The sequence below is a fragment of the Coptis chinensis genome, chromosome 3 (genome assembly GCF_015680905.1).
Source record: "Coptis chinensis isolate HL-2020 chromosome 3, ASM1568090v1, whole genome shotgun sequence".
NCBI lineage: Eukaryota > Viridiplantae > Streptophyta > Magnoliopsida > Ranunculales > Ranunculaceae > Coptis > Coptis chinensis.
Genome location: NC_141458.1, coordinates 106,498,867 through 106,510,145, shown reverse-complemented (window position 1 = coordinate 106,510,145; position 11,279 = coordinate 106,498,867).

The window sequence follows — 11,279 nt, the reverse complement described above, 5'->3', positions numbered from 1 at the left end:
TCGATATTTTTCTGTTGTCGATAACACGAGGTGAGTAGTTACGTTTTTATTTTTATATCGAAACTAGAGTTTTAGCGTGAACACAAAAAACCTTTTTGCCGATTTTCCATCCAGTTTTCTACTTATGTATTTTCTCGTGCGTTACCTTTTTTGTTTTATTGAAAACCGTAGGAATCCTTAATTAAACTGCCGAGGCTTATCGGGTTGTTCTTGGGGCTAAAGCCTCAAAGCAATAAATCTTTCTCTGTATTGAAATACCGTGATCTTGTGGTGGTATGGGAATAGTGTGGATTACGGTCTTTATCGGCACTAATGGCGTCGCCCGAGACAATAAAAAAACGAAATCCGGCTGTTTTGATTTACTTTTTGTTGTGATGTTTGGATCTGTGGTGGAGTGTTGGACTCTGCGGTCGTGGGGCGATGAAGCCTTGGAGGCGTCAATGGCGGCCGGCGCCATTTCTTGAAATCTTGGGGTTGGGCTGTTTTTTGGTGCAATTGGTTGTCTTTGTTTTGCTTTGTTGGGTTGAGGTTAGGTTGTGAGGTCGGATTGAATGTTGGGTTTGTGTGGGTCATCGATTTAAGCTTGTAACAAGCTTTAATGGTGGCCCAAACGATTTTCGAATCTAGTTTGGTGATGTTGGGATGTAAGGATTTGAGGTTTTAGTTTTCATTAATGTTGTTGGGTTTTCATTTGGAGTCGAACCGACTTGAGGGAATGGGAGTGGTGGCGGAAAATTCGGGTGGCTCTTTGGAGGAGGAGAAATGGGTGAGGAAGATGACCATTTCGATTTGGGCTTGGGCTTTGGGCCTAACCCTTTTGGTTTTAGGTGGGCCGGTTCTATTTAAGTTATTTGGGCCAGTTCTAATTTTTAAGTTGTGTTGGGCCCATTTCTATTTTAAGTTGTTGAGCCGAAATGTTTTATTGGCTTGGCCGATTTCAATGGTGGTTGGACTGAAATTTCAGTTTAGTGTTATTGTGGGCCGAGTTCTATTCCGGATTTGGGCCAAACTAATTAGTTGTTGTGGGCCAGTTCAGTTTCAGTTTTTGGGCTTAAACACTAGTTAGTTATTGGGCCGGATTAATCATTTGTTTAGGACCCGGTTTCATATTAAGTTGTGGACTAGTTTAAGTTAAGTTTTGGGGCCGTTTTTTTTTTGTTTGTTTTGGGCGAACTTCGGTGGTGTTTTGGGCCAGTTCAGTCTAAAGTTTTTGGGCCCGTTTCTAATATTGCTTGGGGCCAGTCCATTGGACTTAAAATATATCTACATGGGTCTTCCGACTTTTAGACTTCGGGTTTTAAGGTTTGGGCTTGTCGGTTAGGTCCAATCTATGCCGCTTTAGCCATTAGCCCACGAGCCATGTACCTTTGACCTTAGCCATGAACCATGGCTATGACCACTAAACTTGTCGAACAAAAAACGACAGTTTGACTTTGACCAGGGACACATTGACTTTGACCAGTCCTGTTGACTTTGACCATAGCCATTTTGACTTTGACCAGACCACGTTGACTTTGACCAGTCCGGTTGACTTTGACCAGATGAGTTTGACTTTGATCGGGACAGTTTGACTTTGGCCCGGACATGTGGACTTTGACTTTTGACCGGGACATGTGGACTTTGACCTTGACCATGGCGTGTTGACCGTTGACCATTGATTGACTTCTTTGACCGTTGACTTTTCCAGTTTTCACATATTTGATCATATGAATATATATAGTAAGAAAATATTGTTGATATTGTATAACTTGGTTGGTCATTATCTAATTAAGATTTGGCGTGAGTAGTGTGTAAAAGTATATAAATATTGGGCTTTGATTGTAGACTTTTTCACCGCCTAATTGTGCTTTTCGTTTTATGTTGTATATTGTATGGACAAGCCATAAAATAAAATGGTAATGAAAACACATAATTGGTTAGTCAACGTCTAAGAAAAGATTTGATGATGATGTTGTGTATTTTTTGACACGTGACGATATTGAGATGTTAGGAGACATTATATTCCTAATACGTTATAATAAATAATGTATGCGATACGTGGAAGCATTGTGACATGACATGATATAATACGTTATAATATATTGATGCAATATCTTGGAGAAATGTATATACACTCCATTATTTTATATGTGAGATGCTAGTATATAGCATCGGTGAATATTTGCCCACGGAGTGTGGCGTTGTCTTAATATATTTGGCACGTGAAAGAATGAAAGTGACTATGAGATATAATTGAGATATTTCTAGATATTATGGCTTAGTGCAATAAGGTAATTGACCTGCACGTGATATAGTAGAAATGTTTATGAGTCATTAATGTATGACACCTGAATAAATTACATAACGAAAATCCTAGAACCTGACTACCACAACTCATGTGATTGGCCCTTCTGGCGTTTCAGTTAAGCTGAATGGCCTTGGCCGGCCATACGGCGTTTGGTTAAAGTGAATGGCCTTCGGGTGCCCCCTCGGCGAGCCGAATAATGGCTTGATTACTCCGTTCAAGAAAATAGAACGATGATCGCATAATATTTTATGCGAATAGTGGCGGTGCTTACATAGATTTGGCTTCCGTGTGAGGATTTACGGTGTCGCGGCATCCCGGCTCGGGAATGGTTACGCATACGGAGTGGCTCGTTATGTAAAAGGGAGGCATGTGGATGTACATGTTCGGCGTTGGTAGCGATTGTGGTAGCCGGGGAAACTAGGTAAGACATAGATACAACGTGATTTTAGGGACACACAAAAGAAAGCCTGAAATAATCTAATTATGGTAATATGTTAGTTAATGATGTATCTTTAGATAGATGATTGTATATGCTTGGCGGGTTATAGTTTAGTTAGAACCTAAAACCTCGATGGAGGAACTACATGCCTTATTTATTATGAGTATAGGTTGTTGTGTGGTTAGTGGGAAGTTAAGGCGCCTCAGTGGAGGAACTACCTGCCTTAGTTATTGAACTTAAGGATGTTGTATTAGTCGTTGAAAGTTAAGGCGCCTCGATGGAGGAACTAACTGCAGTATGGATTGTGTATGTATATGTATAATTATATGTTGTATTTTAGGGCTACTCACACCAGCATTTTTATAATCTTGACCGATTTGCATGTTTGCTTATCGGGTGTGTTCATTCAATGAACATAGTTGATAAGTTTTGACGAGGTTTAGTGATGAAGAAGATTGGTTCTTTGCTTGTGGTTTTAGCGTTAGCATTGCATCTTTAGGTTGTGTTTTGTTTTCCCTTGAGGTGATATAGATTTTCAGTTGAGATAATATTATTTGCATTTTCATTTGTAAATTGTTTTATAATGAAGAGGACTTTGTTTAAGTTAAAATTTTTATTGGTTTTAATTATCCGCGATTTAAACTGTTTATGGGCTTTTGAAAGTGGAGAGTCGTCACACCTCGGAGAGATCGAAGAGTCGGGACAAATAATGTTTTCCTCAGTTGTCCGAAATTCGAGGTGTGACAGAACACCTTCGCAAACTCACGAACTACTGAGGAACAAGCTTCGGAAGATTCAACTTCGCCCCTTGGAGACTAAGACCCAGCTAACAATCCATTATCTATCATACTTGAAGTCGGACTTGACCTTCACCCCTCGAGATACCGTATGTCTAATCCCTTGAACACAACCTCGAGTCGTCCCGATACTCTAAAGCGTCACTGTTTTGGCAAAACAATCTACATGGGCATGATACTTCCCTAACAAATCCATCCCTACGATGCCATCGAAATCTTTTAGGTCCATCACCGTTAGATCGACTATCATCTCCCTATCACCTATCTTTATCACACAATGGTGACAAACTTCAAAGAACATAGTTTTCTTTCCTAGAGGGGTAGATAAAATAAGCTTCCTCCCCGTATTAACTACTTCCAACCCAAGAATTTCCACCATATTTTTAGAAATGAAGGAATGAGTAGCACCCGTATCAAACAAGACATGCACCTTATGAGTAAACAAACATATCATACCTTCCACCACTTGATCGGTGGCGATATCTGCCCCATAGCATTATATACCGTGGCTTCCTCTTGGGTGATCAGGATCCACAACTTCTTCCTCCGCACTAGATAATACACCTTGCCTGTGGTCTCTGCTCCACCCTGAATTAGACTTGGGACAAAACCGCTGATATGCCCAAACCACCGCGAACTATAGCAAACCACACTCTCTCCCCCCGATTTGGTGTACTTGTGGTATTACAGTTTGCAATCTAGCTCTCTGACCACGAGGCCTCAAATTCTGCGGTGCTCGGTGCGAGAAGGAGCAAACCCTCGGTGGCCTCTGTGATCCACTCATCGGTCTCGTGAATCGGGTAGACTCGTCTTGGCCTAACCACATTCAAACCCCTATGTATAGCTGGTGCCCTCCACTGCGTGGTGCTTCTTTGGATGATGACCTATACATCCGCTGCGACCACTGAACCACTACCTTGGTAAACTGCCTCTTTCCCCGTATCCCGCCTACCCTAAAATGCCGAATGTCTTACCGCTTCCAACCTCTTTTGCTCTGTAGCAATAACCCGATCATCCACTCTTTCAATACCTTGAGCCGCTTCTCACGGCCTCGGCATAAGAATCGACGAAGGACCGACATCTTGCTCTGCATATATACGGTTTCAGCCGTCAATGAATTTCCTCGCCTTTAGCTTTTTCCGTGGAAATCAACTCCTTCCCGTATCGTGAAAGAACGGTGAATTTCTCTTCATCTTGCCCCATTTGTCATGTTTCCTTGTTCTAACTTCGAGGAATTCCATTAAACTTCTTTCTGCGCCACCTCGGTAACATACCTCAAAAGGAAGAGTTCCTCAAACTTAGCCCAACTCATAGGAAACGTCTCCGTCCTTAACAGCGATCCACCCACTGTTTGGCTTCACCTCTAAAGCATGAAGGTAGCCAAAGTAATCCGTTCCGCGATCGGTAGACACATCATGGAATCCAAAGATACTAGACATGTCTAACAAACTCTTCGGCTACTTTAACCTCGAAGACCCCACAAATTCAGGTGGGCGTAGCGATGAAATTTGCAAAGCGAAACCCCGATTGACTTTGTAATTTGGTGGTCGAACTCCTCAACTCTCACTCACGTTTGGCGATGCTACCTCGGGTGCTTCGCGCCCGTGGAATAACGGCCGAATGTTAGAAGAGGTTGGGGCTCGTTCTAGCCAGCCTCAAACTTTTCGATCTCATCTCTCATCTCATTTTGTGCTTGAGCCATTTGATTCATCATAGCGAGGAGCCTATCCATTCGGTCCTCGACCCACGATCCGTAGTATCATCACCACTAGTACTTTTCGATCCATGGTAACTATTCGCACATACACAAAGAGCCAACTCGATTATGATAAATTAGAGAGAGAGTTCTCAAAATTATGCAAGAGGCGCAGGTCGCGCTTTATGGAACTCACATGCCGCGAATGGCCTTGTAAATTTCAAGAGATGGCCGCGCGTGCGTTCTATTAGGGGCGGTCAGCCCTCCACCTCGAAATGAAAATTCACTCCGACCTTGTAGTGTCCGATTCGTCAAATTTTTCTCGACTCGTGTCCGCTCGGCCCGGCTGTGACAAGACGACTAACTCATCGACGCGATCGACATTGCTAAGCTATTGTTAACGCTTAACTAACTAACTAGTAGTGTATGCCTACCTAGGGTTTATCGGGTTCGACGAACTTTCGAAACGCTGCGTTGACCGAATCCCCACTACACTCCCGACGGATCTAATAGTGGGCGCTTTCGATACCGCGTTCATCGCCCTACCCCAACCCACACACATCCCGAGGGGCGAGAGTGAATCTCTCGAGGTGACATCCATTCTAACGAAATTTCGCGAGTTTCCTTTGTTTAATCGACATTAAGTAAACCCTAAAACCTGTCATAAACCTCGCTGTCATAAACATGGACATTTCATAATACCCTTCCAACAACCATATACATACAAAATCTTCACCCTATACACCACTGTGATGCCCATATACATATCCCAAAATGTTTATGATGAACTACACTCCAATACATCAAATAAATACATCAAAATGAGCGGAGCTCTATATATATACAACCAAAATGACTAGACTATCTCTATACAACCAAAAGTATGAACTTGACTCGTCCTCGTCAAGCATAAGGAAATCCTCCCAAATCACCATAACCCATCATCACTAGGGTTAGGAAAAACCTCCTCCGCAACTGGCTCGTCTAAAATGTTAAGTAGGATGAGCAAACAACTATGCCCAGTAGAAACGCACATAGCCAATAAATAGTTACTTATAGAAAACATTTAAAACATCGCGGGGTTTCCATAAAAGTATTCAAATATCGTGACTATATATATACATCACTAACTAGCGAAATCATCTCGACATGCTTCATTGATATACAAAATATAGTTTTCACAATCATCATACAACTATTGTGGGTCACGCTGCATCCTATTAGAATGGTGAGGGTGACGGTACTTTTCGGCCCGATCCGCGAGCAATCTCGGTTCAATGATTTCCAATTAATGAACCATGCACCGTTATTTTCCTAATTTTACCGCAGGGAGCTGAAATGCCGTTGTTGTGTTCAGACATTACATAAAATCCCCAAAGCTTTTAGGGCTCGGTGGGCCCTCGCGGACCACGACCCCATACGGGCATCACCTAACTTATGGTGGTCAACCGCTTGACGACGGCAGACCGCTCGGGATCCTCGGACACATCCGAGGGAGTGGACTAAACTCTCACTCCTCGGCGTAAAACCTCATCGAGGTAGCATGTAACCCACACAAAGCTAATCACCATACACGGTGACGCATAAAAGCATGGTTATCTAGAAAAGTAGAAAAGGAATTCCCGGACTACATCCAAAGGATGCATCCCTTTAAAGGTGGCCCACCACCTCGAAAGATGTACACCACAGTTTTGAATCCTAGAAGCGAACCGGCTGCGTCTCGAATTGCGACAACAGTTTCTTCTTTATAGGAATTCACAACTCCTTTTCTAAATCCCCTCGTGATAAGCATAGTAATATCTATATATATACTCGTATTACCGATTTGTTTCAAATACTCTAGTTACATATTTAGTTTTTCTTTTAAAACTGTTGATTCTGTAGGTGTGAGTTCCTGGATTTCCCATAATCGAGTAAAAACAACCTATGACTCCCAAACGGCCCAGTCATAGTAAATAACAACCAATGATTCTCAAACGGCGAATCATCGTAAATAACACAACCATCCCGGGAACAATCCAGAACCTCCCACCTAGTTACAAACACCCGGGTAATCCTCACCCGCATACAAAATCCATCTCTCTGTCTCCTTACTGAGACAAGAGACGTGAACCCTTCCCAAAACCAGTTTTTGTCTATTAACAAAGAAAACAAATCTCCGCTACCCCGATTTTACCAAAAAAAAAACCATTTCACACGAAAGCTATCTATATATATAGTTTATAGCGAGGAAATACAGTGCAAAACATGAATATCATATATACATGCATGGTTGATACGCAACTATCTATCTCCTATTTAAACAATTCAAATCATGCATGAAAATAAGCAGACCATATATTGGTATGTAGGTTCCTACCTTAGCAAGCTCCTTCTCCTTAAGCCCACTTAACCAAATCGAGCCCGCTTAACCGAATCAACTCGAATTCACTCCTATAACAGCATATACATATACGTCGGTTGTTAGAATTGATCGAACAACGAGGAATTCTTAACTAGTGTAAGCCGAGAAGAAATCTCAACGTTAAGAATTGGGTTTCGGATAAATTTTCATCTAACTACCGTTAACAGAGCTACAGGCCATTTCTGGCACTGTTACTCTGACGGTCTCTACGGCTATTTCGGGTCATGGCAGGCCCTCATATCGACGTCAATCCTATCGCATCCCACTTCCAAGTCCAAATTTCAACTACAACCAATTCCACACTCTTCGATTCATATTAAATCTAACAACAATTACTATCGTGTTCCTTATCAATCGTGCATTACTCAATCAAATCCTAAACAAGTTTAAACTAACATAACTTCTCTAAAATAAAATGAATATAGATAATTCTTACCGAGTCAGCAAACAAACTCGCTCCTCTAGCTTTCTTCTCTATCAGTTTCACTTCATTCTAGCTTCTTCAACTGCTACTGCCGAAATACCACACACCCCATTCAATATTTTCATCAATACATCACAAGCTATCGACATGGAGTTTAAACTAGTTGTTTGAAACAAATTAAAGTCACCCGGCAGTGGCGGTACGACGAAATTCTACTCAATTTGAATCTTCACGCTTGGTTTTAGTGTTACTAAGATTGGGTGTGAGGAATTGTTGGTTTGGATCACTGAAATTGGGGAGAATTGAGTTTCTCTCTCCTAGGGTTTAGAAGATGGCAAAATTGGGGAAGAAGAAAATTTGGTGCGAATTTGGTTTTAAGCAGTGCGTTTTTTTTGAAATTTCGCTCTATTTGGGCGATATATTTAGGCCCAAGCCCAATATATTCAATTAAGCTTAAGGTCCTAATACTCCTAACCACTAACTCATTTGACGTCGCGTTGTAATTATTTTTCGGCCCATCCCGCTAAATTTAATCTCCTATATTCTATCTCACCGCAGTTATAACAATAACTCATCTCTGGCGTGAAAGGCGTTAACTCGTGCCCTTGAATCCGAAAAACCGCTAACCGACATTTTTGGTCCAATTTTCGTATAAGATTTGCTTATCTAACGTGGCTTAGGAGTCCGAGTTAAGTTTCCTTAAGTTACGTACGGTTGAAATATAAACCCAACGACCAATCTACATAACGACCCTAGATTTGATATGAAATTTACAAAAATACCCTTAATAATAATTCAGGACTTTACAATATCATTTTAGAGTCATTCCACAATCACAGAAAAGATCATAAGCATTCAATAATATTATTCCCAGTCACACTTCACATCCATAACCTCACACAAACCACCTCTATATTTCTTTGTAAGAAAGCATATACATCATAATACATAAATATTCATAGGCAATAACTCACTCATACGTAAAATCAATATTTCACTTTGCTTATTAATTATCTTGTTAACTCATTTATAAATAGACTCAACCCAACCTTTAGTTTCTACTCCACGATTTGTACTCCACACATTTGCCAAATCACACATACACGTGTATCTCTCTCCCACCGAGTATCACTATATCACAGCCATCTCTGGGCTTTCCATACACATAATCACAGCCTCTTTGGCCATAAAATCTCAGGTCATTCATGGCACATTCAATGAATACCTTGGGTCATTCCCGCCACATTCAAGGAATACCCATAATAACGCTTAATCTGTCATTCATGGCACATTCAATGAATGCCCTGAGTCATTCCCGCCACATTCAAGGAATACCCAAACCTACATTCCCGTACATTCAAGGAATACGACCAACCCACAAGGCAAATACCTTAGTTCCTCTCTAGGGCAGTCCAAACTATTGGGTCATTCATGGCACATTTAATGAATACCCGGGTCATTCATGGCACATTCAATCAATACCCATCTATCACATGACATCACAAGTCATAATATCTCATTACCAAATCCTGAGGCGTGGAGAGTTCTAAAGATATGGGCGACACATTAAAACATTATTATCATTTATAATTATACTAGCATTACTCATGGCAAAACAGACCATACATGCAGAGAGTCATTTTCGCACGTCAAGGCAAATCAAGCACTTAAATATCATTGAATGTAAATAGACTTATAATCAAACAAATACAATTTACCTAACCACACTCATATACACAATATCGTAAACAAATAGTTCATTAGCCCACATTCAAGTCCACACACACTAATGTAGGGATTCGGGTAGGGATTTGATTCGGGTAGGGATCTGTTTTGGCAAGTTTTAAGTACTTTATACTCTATACTTTGATTTGATTTCTTATGGTATGCTTGGTTTTTTATTTGTAGGTTTTGAAAGTTCTACATGCTTCTCCTTCAGATATTTCTCGCTAATCCGAGGAAAGCAAATTGTCTAGTCCTCCATCACTTCTGGGATCTATAACTTCTTTGGTTTCAGGTGTGCGTACATGTACATGTCTCTCTCGGTTCATATATCAGTGTTTAACTGGAAGCTTTTGTGGTGATATGACTACTCGACTAGAATATTGCAACGTCAATCCCACAGAGTGACTACTTTTTTGGGTGGTTGACGACTTATTTGGTTTTGCTACCTATATTTCATGTTAACTGAAATTAGTGTTAACATTAATCTCTTTGTTTCAATCAAGAATCCTTTAAGAAGTAAAGTTGTTTCATGTTTGAAAGAATGGTTCTATGCTTTAAATAGGACACACAACATTTTGAATCGAATAGTTAATTTTTGTTTTAGTTATAGACTTGCAGCATCTTAAGTCCTTGATGGAATTTTCATTTGTATAGTTATATCAAATAGTGGGGCTTTCAAGTTATACCAATGCTTAACAGGTTGCCTTGCATTACATTCAATATAACAACACGGAATGAACGAAATTTACAAATTTTTCTTAGTGTATAAAATGAAGATATTGCTGCAGTTTTTATTGAGGCGTGTGTTATATATTAGTTGTTATATAGCACTAACTAGATGCCACTCACCCAATACATTATGTTCAATTTTCAGTTTCAGTTTTATTCAATCTATGATCACATCTTGGGTGTGCAAAACGGAGGGACCGTGTGTGTTGGAGTTGATTTGGGGTGGAATTGACGTTGGAGCTTATCTCGATGATGTAGTTATACAAGGTGTTAGCTCATTCATGATGTAGTTACTTATTTTATACAAGTTGTTAGCTCATTCATCTTTGTAATAACTTATTTTAGGAACAATGCTACCTGATCTACTTGATTTGGATGTCGAATTGAATGTTCAAATTCCAGTCCAGTTCTTAGAAGTTGTACACACCACTTCTTTTGCCACGTTGGATCTTCGCTTATTGGTTAGTATGTATTTTTATGTCAAGAGCAATTCACTCTTTTTTCAGTAGTCAAGATAACTTAATAGCTTAAGCCTAGTTTGGAATTTTATTGACCAAAATAGAAACTAAGAACTAACTTCTTCCACTACTATTCAAGCACTAGGTCTCATCGTCTTCACACTCCAGTTCGTTGAAGGTATTGAAGCTTCTCCCAAGTTCGGATCGAATGGGGAAGCATTTATTTGTCGCTTTCCTTTCTCTCTCTCTCGAGTTCACGAGTATCCTACAGTATGTATCTCGGTCCAAGTTATGCATTCAGGTATTTGTATCTTAGATGC